Raw genomic sequence first — 15,614 nt, 5'->3', positions numbered from 1 at the left:
GTAGATGCAAGATCATGGACAACTGGTTTGAACAAAGAAAGGTAAAAAAAAAATCCCTCATCCTTCCTTAATGGTATAACATCTCTATTTTTCATATTTTTAATTAGCTTAATTTGAAAATGCAGCATGGCCAAGAAAATCAACTCATGAAACTAAGGATTAAGTACGACAATGCAATACTTTGATCACAACTCAATCACAACAAAAATCAAATTCTTAGAGAAGGCAAAGAGCTTTATGTTCAGGCTGCATCAAGAAAACATGTCAATCCGGTAATCCAATCATCCCAACCATCTCAAGAAGAAAGGCCAACGAATACTAATGCAGCACAGCCTCACAAGAAAAAAAAGAGTCACATTTGCCAAGAATTTATCAACTACATTTGATGAAGTTAACAAGCATACGGAAGATGTCTTTATAGTATTTGAAAATCTCTTGATTCAGGAACCATAGCTATTTATTAAGTTTGTGATTACTTATTGTTGGTTTAAATATTTGTGATTGGTACTACAACTATTAGTGATTGGTGGTGTATAAAAATTTGATTACTGATTAATACTTTATAAAATTTTTGTTCATTACATTAAAGTCATATCTCATTTACATATTTTTTTTCGCCAAAAATAAACAAAAAATATTATACAAATGTTAATTTTTGTAACTCCTTTTTCGGACAAGTACATGAATCATGAATAGTAGCTAAACATTCTTTACACTTATAAACTCTCTTTTTTGATTTTGTAATTGCTTTCTCTCTCTCTCTCTCTCTCTCTCACACACACACACACTAATCAATCTTGTTAATTTAAAATAGTTTCCTTTGTTTTTCAAATATTTGGAGCTAAAACCGTAATTATTTTTTTGGGTAAATGAGGACGGCACATCATATTGACTTTATAACATAAAAAGAAAAAATATACAAAGAGTCCACTTAAAAAAAATCCCCCCAAGAACAACACTCAAAGAGGCAATACCAAAACAGAACTAAAAATTGAAAATACAAAGCCTCCAACGGAGAAAAGAAAAAAAAATCCAACCTAATGAACACAAGTGAACACCTCCCTATAGATAAAAAGCAATCACTCCACTGATTATGATTTATGAGTGCCAGACCTCCCACACAGCTGCTCCACCTCTAAATCAATCAAGAGAGCTACCACCCAAGTTATGAACCTGATATATTGATTTACAAATAAAACGCCAACTCCTGAACCCGAACCAATAAAATAACAGCAGCCTCGGAAGCATAAAATGGAGCAGAAGAATTGATTAACATTAAAACCCTCAAAATCAGGCCCCCATGCGAGACAAAAGAAGCTGAAATACTTTAAATAAACGACTACTAAGCACAGCAAGCAAGTCTCCCAAGACAAGACAATAAAACTCCCACCCGCAGAACATACACCAGCCCAACAATAAAGAACTGAAAACAAGCTGTGTGATAAAAAACAATTCACTAAAACACCCTGGACGCACACTAGCATTCTACCTGAAACCCACGGTTAACTCCAATGAAAAAACACAACATGTAGAAAATACACATAACTAGAAACACCCAAGCAACAACGCCCCTGGCTTGTCGAAACTGCAACTGTCAAAGCAAACAAATAATCAATATGACTGAAAATTAAAATTCTCCTAAAATCAGCCAAAAATATCTCGATCTGCACAACCCAATCACAGCAGCAACAAGAACACGAGACCCAGAACAACCCAGCCATAGCAACACTGAGAATAACCTATATACCAAACCTCTAAAGCAACAAAAAACTCCCTGCCAAGAAATAAAAATACTCCTTCACAGCAACACTCATAACAGAATTCGTCAAGCATCAAACCTGACTAGGAATTTGAAACCACAAAGACAATGCCACTTCCGAACACAACTAATCTACAAATAAAAGCAATCTACACCAGACCCCCACATGGTCAGCAAAGAGCCAACAAATAACAACTTCCCTCTTCAAAAACCACAGTTAACAACCAGCACACCAAAACTATTACAGACCAATAATCCAAGCCACCAAGCATAAATTAAAAACATAATAACCCCAACAAAATAATTTACCGAATGGTGGCAAAGAAATCAGGCAACAATGCAGCAATCCCAGAAACTTCTAAAAATTGCAGGTCCTTGAAGCCTCCCAACAGATATACACTTTGAATTATAATTTTTAATTGTCTCTCATAGAGCAACTCTCTTACTGAAATGCCAACTCTTACAAGAAGTCACATCATGATGCATCCAAACCACCATGATGCCGTTGAATTTAACCACAACAGTAAATAGTTAATAATCATAGTACTCACAGTAGTAATTAGTTAATCATCACAGAAATCATATAAATCATAATAACAAAAATAATCACAATAATTATCACTTAATAATCACACTAATTAACTCTTAATAATCACACTAATCACTAATATTTACCTTGATTGTTACTAATCTTCACTAATTCTGAAGTGATCAACTTTTAAACGGAAAAAACTAAATTACCTGAAAACTGAACACATAAACAGCGAACAAAAAAGTGTTAATCAATAGAACATTAGATCGGAATACTAAAGGTTAACATACTTCGATACAAAACAATATGAAATAAAACACAACATCAGATTAATTTTAACAAAATTCATGATATACACAAAACTCATATATAAGCCAAATTACTTATGTCAAACTCAACAAATTGAACAAAAACAACATTTATGGCGACAATTTATCATCGAAGCAATAAATATAAAAAAGCTGCAAACTTTCTACTTAATTAAAGATACCGAGAAGAATACGGAAAGAGAGAAGATGCTTAGATCTCACAAGTTTGTTCATAAATAACGCTTGAACTAGAGGAGAGTACGCGCGAGATAGATGCAGCCGTTAGAGAGTAGAGAGAGAACAACGGCGGGAGAGAGAAGCAGCAGGTGAGGACAATTACAATTATTTTACTGCTAAAGAAATTGTTTTAATATCAAATCAACTAATGGACAAGATTAATCGACCTATAAAATAAATGAATGGCTAGGATTTAGTTTGTAGTTTGTGCACTTAATTAGTTTGTATTTGAGCATAAACCTATATACACTACAAGAAATTTCATTATTCCCAACGAAATATTATGTTGGCAAATCAAGGAAATCTGTTGGTAAAAGAGATTCCTAACGGAATGCCCACTGAACTGGACCGTTAGAGTAAACGTCGTTGGGAAGCACCTCGCCAACCGAATTAGGTGTCCGTTGCTAAGTTAGCAACCGAGTAGTAACAATCTAGTAACAGACCTCTATTTTGCAAAATAACAAAAGAAACACCATCCCGCCAACAGAATAGTCGGTTGGCAATTCTGGCAACATATTCCCAACGGAAAATCTGATGTTAAGTATAGTCAAAATTGTTAAATTTAACAACAAAGAACTAAAAGACTCTTTCGGTTGTTAAATTTCCGTTAGTAGATATAAACATATTCTGTTGGTATGCATGCTCAAATACAGTGCAAAATTTTCATTTTCTAGAATTGTTCATTTTTATGTCTATAAAAATGCAAATAAAGAAATAACAAAAGTGTACTCTTTTTACATAATAAACGTTCCTTTACGATCTTCAAAATGAGATAAGAGTTACCCGATACAATAGTGTTCAAGTATTATATCTAAAAGGAGCCATCAATTACTAACGAGGCTTGAAAACTAGCTAGTACTAACACAACTATAGCTATTTGATTCTCCATAGCTTTCATCTTATCCTTCATCACATTTAGTTCTTCGTGCAACTTCTGATTTTCTGCATCAGCTAAGGATGGACGGCAAGGAATCTCCGGCTTATAAAAGAGAGATTGTAATGAACCAACTCCATGGACCTTGTTATCTTTTTTTTCACACATGTATCGGTACTTGTCATCCACCTGCTCTCATGAATAAATTGATATCTTAGATAATCTTATATGTAGTTACCAAAAACTCAAGCACTTGCTAAAAAGCAGTTTAACAACATTATGATATAGAATGTATTGAAATCTAGAATGCAGACACAGTCTTAGAGGCCTTAAGCTTATTACTTGACTTCTAATTAATTTAAGATTTGTGGGCATTTTACAGGGGAACTCCTAAATACTATATGATTTACATAAAAATGTCAAGAATCCACCGACTGAAGTTCTAGTCAAATTCTTTGAATTCGTAACAAAATTTCAAAGGTAAAAGTTAAAGTTTTGTTAGAGATTTCTATATACAATTGACTAGCAAGCATATATTTGTAACAAAAGTTTCAATTATTGAAAATTATCTAGAAGCAGCAACAAAGACAAAAATAAATTATGTAGAAATAGATAAAGCCCATATCTACAGCAGTTAACAGGTGAACATTAGAAACATCAGAGTAAATCATGACGAATATGTAAAACTCTGCTCTCACTATATACTTCTTCCAGAAAACACTCAAACTCTCCAGTAAAACTTTTTCCTTTTGGTTGGGAATGGATTTATTAAACAAGACCTTATTCTTTGTGCAAGCAAACAGAAGCAAATCAAAGCTGAGATATTCAACGAAACCCCAAAAATACCTAAGCAACCCAAATAAGTCTAAAACAAAAGGATGGAACAAATTTGCAGCTGTTTGTAATGCAAATTAGTACTTAAAAGGGTGCATATAAGGTCAGGTTTACAACGTGCAGGATTTTTGCTGAAAATAATAATCTAGAGACAAGGACACAGGCAAATGCAATGAAAGATCAATAAGAGATAACACCTAAAATGCCTTGCATCAAATTCATAAATTAAGGTAGCACTATGGCGCACAAACTTGTTCCGGAATACTTGTAAATGCATTAAGCAACGGTACTTGACCTTAAGCAAACCAAAGGGAGCATCAGAGTGGAAAAATGCATATATCAAGTGTCAACATTAATTTAATCTACTGGAACCAATAACACAACTTGTCCCTCAATTCAATTTCACAATAAGCCCCCCATTCAGAACTATAATTACTTGTTAGAACTATAATTACTTGTTAGATTTATGTCAATTAAAAATATAAAGGAACAAAACTATACCTATACCTGAAGACTTGCACGAGATGACCTCGAAATCGGCCTGTTTTTGTTATTCATCTCCTTGCTAGCCGCTACTGCCGCATCAGCTGTTTTTCCGGCTACTAATCGAAGTGTTCGAACCTGAAAAAACAAAAAAAAAACAGGGGATTACATACACACACATCAAAATCCAAAATCCACACAAATAACAAATCAACAAATAGGAAAAATAGGAAATCAACAAATCGAAACATGAACATGAAACCCGTATAAAAACATACATAAACCTAATTGTAGAAACATCAAAATCGAACCCACATAACTTATAAAACATGACAATCGACCAATCGAACCCCAAAAATCAACATCATACTATAGAAAATCGGAGTAGAACCCTAATAGTAACTAATTTGATAACTAAATCGACGAATCTCCTAAAAGAAATTCATTCTCGAACAGCGGCGGTGATAAGTTTGATTATTTTGAAGCTTTGGAGGTGGCCGCCTCTACAAAACACACCTAAAGATATACAAAGAGAAATAGAGATTTGGGAGAGGCCGAGCTAATTTGGGGGGAGAGTTTTGTGAATTTCGGGGTTGGGGTTGGGGGGAAATGGCTGGGGAAGATTCACAAAATGAGGGAAAACTTTTGGCTATGCGGGATTTTTAATATTTCATTGAAGGCTAAATACATATTTTATCGTACTTGACTAAAAATTCACACATAAAAAAAACTAAATTGTTTTAAAATAATTTTAATCAATATTAAGACGTTAAAATAACACGTTAAAATAACATCCATACAGTTTGAATCATCCAAAATAATTTTTTAAAAAATATATAGTTTCATGTTTAAGGTAAGTATTCGATTAAAGGCTAAGTAATTTGACCGCATTTGACTACAAAATCCACACACCAAATAAAAAGGCTATTTTTTTAAATAATATTTTAATCAATATAACACTTTACAATGACATCCGCACGGTTGGATCATCCGAAATGATTTTTAAAAAAATAATTTCATGTTTCGTGTAAGTATTTCATTAAAGCCAAAGTAGTTTGACCGCATTTGACTACAAAATCCACGCACCAAATAAAAGGCTAAATTTTTTCAAAAACAAATTTAATCAATATTATCACATTACAATAATATCCGTACGGTTGGATCGTCCGAAATGATTTTTAAAAAAACAGTTTCATGTTTTGGGTAAGTATTCGGTTGAAGGCTAAGTAATTTGACCGCATTTTGACTGCAAGATCCACACACCAAATAACAGATGTATTTTCTTAAAAATTATTTTAACCAATATTAACACGTTATAATAACATCTGTACGGTTGGATCGTCCAAATTATTTTTTAAGAAAATAGTTTTATGTTTCGGGCAAGTATTCCATTAAAGACTAAGTAATTTAATTGCATTTGACTACAAAATCCACATACCAAATAAAATGCAAATTTTTTAAAATTTTTTTTAATCAATATTATCACATTACAATAATATCCGTATAGTTGGATCGTCGAAAATAAAAAATATTTTTATGTTTCGGGTAGGTATCCGATCAAAGGCTAAGTAAATTGACCGCATTTGACTATAAAATCCACATACCACATAAAAGATTAATTTTTTTAAAAAATTTTTAAATATAAAATTTCTAGTTAAGAATGTAATATAAAATTTCTAGTTAAGGATGAGCCAATTAACAATTATGTTATATACATAAATCCAAGAAAATTACTTAATATTTACAATACATATCAAAGTCCATAATATTATTGGCCTTTTTCTACAACCCAAATCAATTTAATCGACTAAAGCCCATTGGGCTTTAGCATGACACAAATGTCAACTAAGAGACTGCTCATGTAGTGTATATCAATTGCCCATGTTATAAAACTAATAATCAATTATTAACGGAATTGTTAGTATTTATCAACGAAATATCAATGAACGTAATAACAGATATTTTTGTTACTAGTCTGTTGCTCATTCCTTGGCTTTTTGTTACTATTCCATTATGTGGCTATATTTCCTAACGGAACGTTTCGTTGGTAAATAAACGTGGGTATTTCGTTGCGACTTGGTTGGCACAACATTGACTAGTCAAATCATTACAAATCCGTTGGGAACTACCAACGGACTAATTTCCCTTAGCAAATTTCATTGGTAGAATCGCTTTCTCTTGTAGTGATATATATATATATATATATATATATATATATATATATATATATATATATATATATATGTATATATGTATATGTATAGGGAAAATAGATTTTTTTGTCACTGAACTTATTATGTTTTTAGAAATTTGCCACTCAACTAAATTCTTTTTCTTTTTAGTCACTGATGTTAGATTTGGATTTGTTTTTAGTCACTAACTTAGGTTCGGATATGATTATTAGCATTGTGATAATTTTTTGTAGCATCATTAATATATAGTGATAGTATATAATTTTATGATAATATGATGTATGTTTATATCTTTGTATATAGCAATAATAACATAAAATGAGGTGATATATATTAAAATCAGGAAAAATCGTAATTAGAATTTTAGAAATTCATTAAATCATCAGTATGGAATCAATGACTTCAAATAATTCATGCTATCCATGATAAAATAAAGTCTAATTGAGTGATACGATGCATCATCTTTCATCATTAAAGTTTCAATCACCTAGTTCAGCCTAAAATTTCTCTTAAATTTATCTTCATAATTTTTAATAACTTTATCTTATTATAATTTTCAAGATAAAGATAAATAAATAGAGCGAAAAACTTAATCTTCGATGATTTATGAGATTTTCTTTTTGTGTATAAAAATTCAAACACTAAATTTTTATTCAGAAGAAAAAATAAAATCATTTATAAGACTACATATTTTGGAAACCGTAAAATGCGTGTCAAACTCTTATCACCGAAAATAAACGATCTTGGGTACATAAAAGTACTATACATAAAGATAGACATATATCAAATCATCAAAATGTTACAGATTATCACTATATTTTAATAATACTACAAAGAATTGATATAATGGTAATAATCAAATTCGAGCCTAACTTTAATGGCAAAAAAAAGTCCGAACCTAACATAAGTGACTAAAAGGGAAAAAAAATTGGTTGAGTGGCAAGTTTCTAAAAACATAATAAGTTCGGTGACAAAAAAATCTATTTTCCCATATATATATATAGAGGTTCCAGAGAAAACTCTCTTATCAAGAAAACTAAGAAACCATCTTAGATGCCGTTGATTAATAAAATAGAATATCTAATTAAATTTGAAATTAGGAGGGGCAATCATGACCATAATCTTATTTGTATATATTGCATATCTTCTATTTTTGGGATCTTGCACAACTCAATATCAATCATATTATATCCAAATCAGAAATCAGGACAATCTTAGACAGAATCTTGTTTAAATATTTGCATATCTCCTATTTTAGGTATCTTGCACAATTCAATATACCAATCAAAATTACAATAATACTTTAATTACGATTCCAATAATTGTTCACTTAAATTTTTGGTAATTTAATCAAAATCGTAATTATTTTATATCTCTTATTTTTGGTATCTAATAATATACTTAGTTGAATATTGACATATTATAATATTATGAGATTCCAATAACCGTTCACTCAAATTTGTAGAATAATATATAGTAGAATCTTTAAATTAATATATTAATAAATTTATATTACTTTAAAAGATTCCCTCAAATATTTTTTTTATAAGCAAAAGATTCGCTCAAATATAATAGAATAATATATAGTAGAATTTTTAAAAATTTATCTACAAAGTTGAATTAAAAATCTATTATTATATATACTTAATGAAGAGGATCTACTAATTCAATTTTTTATTATTTTAATATATATTCTAGTAACGAATTCAATTTTTTATTATTTCAATTTTATATTATAATATATATTCTAGTAACGAATTCAATTTTTTATTATTTTAAAAACATGGATTACAATTTTTTTTCAAAATAAAGATTCATTTAGATATTCGACTATAAATTTATTTTATTCATTTTTCGTATGTGCTTATATTTTACTTATCTTATATAAGATTCATTTAAGTGTTTAAGTGCAAGATTCGATTCTCTATCATTAAATTTATATATATTTATAATACAAGATTCAAGTTTTTATTATTTTATAAATACAAAGCTTTCAATTTTTTAAAAATAAAAATTCCATTAAGCTTTTTTCGAACATAGGTCTTCTTTTACATGTAAGTTTTTTTGTTTTACGTATTTGTGGGTTTAATATTTTGTTTTTATCAAAATATTTTAATATACTAATCACACATTAAACAAGCAAATCATTATACAGCGATATATATAATTAAGAAAATTAGTAAAGAAATTTTGAAATTCAAAATCATGAGATAGAGTGTAGAAAACGGAATGCATACATCATTAATGAGTATATATGTATGAGATTCATTAAGATATTTTATTATTTTTAATAATAAATATTCGTGCCATGCAAGATTCTCTTAAAATTTGAGATTTTTTTGTATAAATTAGTTATCGTATGATATTCTTTTGACTCTTTTAATATTTATAATTATTATCATGTTGAAGAATCTCAAACCAATTATATTATAAATAAATCCTAATACAAAACTTATAATAATATCTAAAAGAACACTTTAAGAAACCTCCTACGTCAAAAAATCATAAATAAAAATAAATGCTATGATAATGTTATAGTGCAAGATTCATTTTGGTATTCTAGTGAAAGAAAACCCAGTTTCTGTAAGTAAATGTAAAACACTTAAGAGAATCTTGAAGATTTATGAGATTCTTTTAAGTTTATTGTAAGTTATAAGATCACTTAAGAGAATCTCAGAGAGGTTTAAGATTTTCTAAGGTTCTTCTAAGTGTTTTACTAATTAAAATTATTACATTTGTACAACACTTAAAAGAATCTTGAAAAAAATTTGGAGATTAGAGCTTTTAAGAAAATCCCAAAAATTTTTGAATAATTTTAAATTAGTAAAACACTTAAGAGAATCTTGGAAAGAATTTTAAAGATTGATGAGATTCTTTTAAGTTTATTTTAAGTTATAAGATCACTTAAGAGAATATCAGAAAGGCTTAAGATCTTCTGAGGTTCTTTTTAAGTGTTTTACTAATTTAAATTATTACATTAGTACAACACTCAAGAGAATCTTGAAAAAAAAATTGGAGATTAGAGCTCTTAAGAGAATCCCAAAAATTCTTAAATAATTTTAAATTAGTAAAACACTTAAGAGAATCTTGGAAAGAATTTTGAAGATTTATGAGATTCTTTTAAGTTTATTTTAAGTTATAAGATCACTTAAGAGAATCCCAGAAAGTCTTAAGATTTTCTGAGGTTCTTTTAAGTGTTTTAGTACGTTGAATTATTACATTAGTACAACACTTAAGAGAATCTTGGAAATTTTCTGAGCTTGTTATTAACACACCACTCGTGCCGGGAAAGAATCCTACCTTGGAGAACAAGATTACAACTTTGATAAGATCATATTTTTCTCCTTTGGGTAATTTATGTTGAATGTGATCATATCTTATGATTTTATTTGATATACAGATGCCTAATAATTGTAAACAAAGTTGGGCCATTAGTAAGGAGATTGGAGAGTCGATTAACATTTCGAAAGACTCTAAGGAAAGGCAGAAAGTTCTACGCGGTTCCCTCGAAGAGTGTGAATTTCCGAATTCCACAGAATTCAAGGTATTTTCTATTTATTCCACAGATGGCTCAACTAGTTACAGTTTCTTAATGATTACGCAAAATCAATCCATTAATGCATCTTTGGATTGTTTTAACGATTTTTATATTGTTTAGTGTTATAGAAATATTTATGAGGTAAGATTCCATATTCTATTCTAAATCAGATTCCTTTAATTCTTCTACAGGAAATTCGTAAAGAATCTAGACTCCTATCAAAATCTCCAACGTCAATTGGTTGTACAAGTCGTTGCGACTAAAAACAATGAAACAAATAGTACAGTGCAACAAATCATGAAAACGTTCATCCAAATGAACCAGAACTACAACAACATCATTGGTTCTCTTGTAGACAAAAACAAGTAGATATATCACTTTTTTCTTGAGCTTTTCTTATATCAAAACCACAAACTCTTCCGTATTCCTTATAAAAATCATAAGCCGCTGGTAAATCCTTCAATTTCTGATTCAAAACCGGTTTCTTTTCAACTACACATGTGGGAATGTTCTTGATAATTTCTTTTGCTTGTTGATAATTGGTTTCCCTGCTACTATCCAAACCTGTATAAAATCGAAAGAGAAAAGTGAAAAAAAACCTATTTATGCCGTTTTTGGAAATGATCATACCGTGTATTTCTTCTGATGATCTTCTATTCCTTCTGCAATTCTACAAATTATACTATCGACATTACTAACCTTGAGTGACGTCAAGTTGTTCATCTTCCATGGTTGTTATGCTTGTAACTGAAGCTATTATAAAACTTGTTCGTAAGGATGTAACATGATGTTCTTATTACGTATATATGTCTGTATATGTCTGATTGAAGATAGAAATTATTAACAAAAATAAAAAAACTATCTAAATATGGAATCAATCTCTTATTGATTATGTGAAATTCTGTATTCCTAAACTACCCCTTATTAACTAGATTTCATTGCTATTTTTATTAATTACTGATTAGATAATGATTATAAGATCAACGGTTCAGTTTTCTTGATAAGCTTGGTTTTCTTACGATCTTCCCCCTATATATATATATATATATATATATATATATATATATATACTTTTATCGTAGATGCTATACATGTAAAATTCATACGACATTAACATCTCCCAATTATAAGAAAGAACTAAATAACCATTTCTAAAAGATGGAGAAGAAGATAAACTCTAAACAGTGAATTAAAACAAAATAATATGACAAATACAAATTAAAAAAAAATAAACTAAATCTTTTTGTACCAAGCAAATTACAATAATATGGAGATATGTAACTACAATATATATCGAAGGCAAAGTGTTATTTTAAATTTACCCATAGCGCTACAAGGAGAACTGAGGCAGGAATCACTATATTGGAGTACTTTCTTCATTGTTGGATACGATGTTTTTATAATGTCTGGATGATGCCTATGTTTGCCGCACAAGTGGTGCTGCCAGTTCAAACTGTATAAACCAGCAAACTTTTTTATTCAAGATATCCAACAAGTATAACACAATCAATAACAAATTAACAACCATACCTTTGATTGATCAAAGCTTGCAATCTTGATGACCACAAGCTAGGAAACACAAGCTTGTCATTGAAGACAGGATTGGCTTCAATAAACTTCTTCAGCTCCGCCATCATTACACCACGAGCTTCTACCATGTCACCGTACCATTATACTACAACTATTATGAACCTTTGCTTAGGTTCATTAAAAATTCAAATTAAGATGAAAATGCAAGAATTTATGGAAGACATTATTAAACTTTAAAAATTGTCTTGAGTTTTAAAGTAAAAGTCTGATTTGAAATTGAATGAGAAGAACACACGTTCCTCGTAAACCACAATAGGAAAAAAGTTTCACTAGTACAGATAAGGTCTGAACAACCTGATCAAAAGTCTGAAGCATCTCCTCAAAATCAGAGTCAAACTTGTGATTGTTGGTTGGATCCTCATCAACGGGGGCAAATTCTACATAGTCAAATTCGACATTGTTAGTAGGATCTTCATTAAGTCAGTCACTAATATGTAATAAGGCTCAACCTTGTATTTTCTGTATATTTAAAGCACAATTAAAATTCACTTAAAAAATCCAAACTAAAGTTCAATTACAAAAAAAAACCCAAATTATAATATACAAAACCATAAATAAAGGTTAATTACAAAAAACCCAAATTACCAAATGCAAGAAAAAAACCCCAATTAATCCCAAATATAGAAACCCTAATTAAAAGTTAAATGATTGCATAAAAATTTGTAAAAAAAATCATAAAGACAGAGATGAGAGACGACAACTATACCCACATAAGGAAATCCCGAAAAAATTCAATATTCCAGCAAAATAAAAAAAACATGTGAGTTGAGTATTTAAAAAATGGGAGTTTCAAGAGCATCAAGAAAAGAGAAGCTTCGAGAGTTCGAGAGACGAGAGAGCTTTGAGAGTGAAATGTATGAGCATGAAATTTCAATATATATATATATATATATATATGTGTGTGTGTGTGTGTGTGTGTATATGTGTATATATATATATATATATATATATTCATAATACATCTAATTTTTATAATTGTTAGAACAATCGAGTCTTTTGCAACAATTTGAGGTGGTGTTTAATGTAATACTTGCAAGTGATGTTGCATTTATCTCTAATACAACAGTGTAATAATGTCAAATACTATACTATTTTCGTAGTATTGTAAAAAATAAAACTCAGAGATATACTGCAATAATTTCCGTGCCAACAACGACAAAAAAATTGCCTATGAGCACTTATGGCATAGTCAATATTATTTTAAACGTACCTATAAGCACCGCAAGGAGAATGGAGGCAGAGATTAATCTATCTTGGAGCACTTTCTTCATTGTTTTATGCAAGTATTCCGTGTATACACCTGATTCATACAATTTATTATTTCAAGAATATAATTAAATAAATATTTAAAATTTGCAATTGACGATTGAAGAAAACTCAAATTCCATTAAACAAGTATTTCACCTGCTATCATGAACCTTTGGTGCATCCAAAGCATAATACATTAACTACTTGAACAGAACAAATAATATAGTGGGAAATCAATCTGAAGATATCAATCTATATATCAAGCATAAATTGATAAACAAGTGGACATACCGGAGGAAATTATTAGCAATATAATATAACATCCTAATTTGAAGTGAATGATTATATTGGTATCCAATTTGTGTAATTGAAAGACGGTGGAAGATTTGAATTTGGATGTGATTTCAATAATCATAAGTTATTGATTTGATTTGGGTCAAAGTACGAAGATAAAGATGAGAGTTTAAGAGGGGGGCGGCGGCCGCTCTAATGATGTAAAGAATGAAAATGAGAGTTTTAATTTATAAAGGATTGTTAGAGATAAAGTTCGAGAAACTTCTCTCAATTTCCTAGTGGTTTTGCCACTTTGTGTGGACTGTTCACAACATTGGGCCTCGAACGATGAACGTCCATGATCCATGATACTGGATCATGGACCTTACGATTCACTGGGCGCAATGTAGAAAATTAAGTAATTAAGCCTTTTTATATGAATTACAAAATTAATTAATACACCATGGATCAGTCATTGTCAGCACGACCTTCATTTCTTGGATCCATATGATCATCAAAAACATCAAGAACCCTAGTTTTCTGATTCTAACGTCGTTGGTATCTTTTTGATGAAAGGACTTAGATCAAAACGTAGAAAAGTTAAGTGACCTAAAAATAGAATTTTTAGTTCACGGAACTAGACAATAAATCATCACTAGTTCAAGGATCTATAATTTAATTTTCCCTTTAATAATTAATTCATCATGTTATTTGAGGTGATTTGAGATCGAATTAAACGCAAAAGCTTCATCCAGTTTGAAATCATTTCGATTTTATTCCGGGCCGCTTTTTCGAGTTAGATTCAACTCGAATTACCTGATGGACCACGGATCGTCAAAAACTAATTATATTTTAAAATTCCCACAAACATTTTGGGATTGGTCCTTGGCCTTTATAGATCCTGTAAGTTTCCGAAATTGGGCCTTCTTGAGCCCCCAAGGTTTTTAAGCCAAATTCTCGATGATTTTTTCGAGAAATAGTTCATTTTTGAATTATCTTTCATGGTTTTAGACAACTCCACATTATTCTTTTGTAAAAAAACAATTTATTTTGAATTATTTTCTAGAATTCTAGAGAATTCTACAAACTTCACTAGGCTGATTAAGTGGGATTTTTGTCGACCATTCCCGGTCTTTTGACCCATTTACCGGAAAGAACTATATAAATTTTGAGTGAAGTTTTCGAACATTATTCTTCACTAGGGTTGAGCTGTATTATGTATATAATTATAATGGTAACTACAGATTCCATATAAAAGAGTATGTTCTAGATTATCTTAAAAAAAGAACAAAGAATACTATCATAATACTTAATTTTTCTTAGGAAATATTTTTTTACATTATAATCACAGAGTTAAACAATAACTAAAATTAATATATCGAATATCACATTGAATCTCATCCAAATTATTAAAATCAAATATTATAGAATCGTAAATAGAATCTCGTAGAATGAATGATATAACGATATATATATATATATATGTATATATATGTCTATATATATATATATGTATATATATGTCTATATATATATATATTGGAATAATAATTCTTTTAAAGCATAATATTGAAGAACCTTTGAATGGTAAACCAGGATTAATTAACTTACACATATATTAATAATAAGTAGTAAGAGGTAAGTAAATCTATTTAATCACAAATAATGCATGATTATTTTTTGCTTTGTATATAGCTCCTGTCACTCTTCCTCACAGATACAGTTCAAAAATTGATTTCTGGCGCC

At 29.7% G+C, this 15,614-nt stretch overlaps 1 long non-coding RNA gene across 1 annotated transcript; it reads right to left on the bottom strand.

Moving 5' to 3' along the window:
- Positions 1–879: 879 nt before the first annotated feature.
- Positions 880–2,937, bottom strand: LOC135149146 (uncharacterized). Its single transcript, XR_010287289.1, has 2 exons — positions 2,069–2,937; positions 880–1,173 (listed from the first exon to the last, which is right to left on the bottom strand). It is a non-coding gene; the product is annotated as an uncharacterized LOC135149146 (long non-coding RNA).
- Positions 2,938–15,614: the final 12,677 nt, after the last annotated feature.

The sequence above is a fragment of the Daucus carota genome, chromosome 9, assembly GCF_001625215.2.
Source record: "Daucus carota subsp. sativus chromosome 9, DH1 v3.0, whole genome shotgun sequence".
NCBI classification, from domain to species: domain Eukaryota; kingdom Viridiplantae; phylum Streptophyta; class Magnoliopsida; order Apiales; family Apiaceae; genus Daucus; species Daucus carota.
Note: the sequence above shows the minus strand (reverse complement) of the source record. Positions and strands in the feature narration are given on the sequence as shown.